Genomic DNA, 951 nt, shown 5'->3' with positions numbered 1-951 from the left:
GAAGATAAACACAGCTTTGTTTCAGACTCTCACTCCTTTCGTCAACACCACCAGCAGCAGTGTGTAGCGCCCCCTTGTGCCTGTCATGGTGTATGCAACTGGATTTTGCGTCCCAAAACAGGTCGTAAAATATGGCCTCTGCTTACCGACAGTGGCTTCCGACGTGGAGTCGGACCCTCGGTGGGATACACACGCCACCGCACCACGAAGGGGCGGGGCTTATCGCATAGAGCTGGAGCTTATCGCAGAGGGGTGGAGGTTATCACATGAATGCGACTTTGTTGTCGTTTGTCGGGTTCAGTGTAAAAGCAACTTCACACACAGTTGCATAAAAAAGACTGAATCAAGTTTGTATTGGTTTTTAAAGCAGCACTATGTAACTTATGGGATTTGTGATTTGGCACCCCTACAGTCTCTCAATGCAATTACCCCCGTCTCAAAACTCGGTCTGGTGTCCGAAAATCATTTATGTTGCCGGACAAATTTGAACGTTATCGGTCACGTTTCAATAACAGTCTATGTTACAGACCCAAATTTAATGTACAACTACTGTAGGTTACAGCGCCCCTTGCACGGACCTCACCGCTTCAGAACTCGTAATGTAATGTAACTCAGTCCACGGCTCCGTGGGGAGACAGGGACGCATGCCCCCTGTTACCGGTGGACGTACCAGATGTGCTCGGCATGACAGATCGGCTCGAAACAAGCGAGTCAGAGCGTGAAACAAACCTTGTGGTGCAATGAAAGTGAGGTAGATAGCTAGATAGACAGACAAACAGACAGCCAGACAGACAGCCAGCCAGACAAACAGACAGATAGATTGATAGATAGATAGATAGATAGATAGATAGATAGATAGATAGATAGATAGATAGATAGATAGATAGATAGATAGATAGATAGATAGATAGATAGATAGATAGATAGATAGATAGATAGATAGATAGATAG

This window comes from Zeus faber (genome assembly GCF_960531495.2).
Source record: "Zeus faber genome assembly, chromosome: 14".
Classification (NCBI taxonomy): Eukaryota; Metazoa; Chordata; class Actinopteri; order Zeiformes; family Zeidae; genus Zeus; species Zeus faber.
This window is presented reverse-complemented; position numbering follows the sequence as displayed.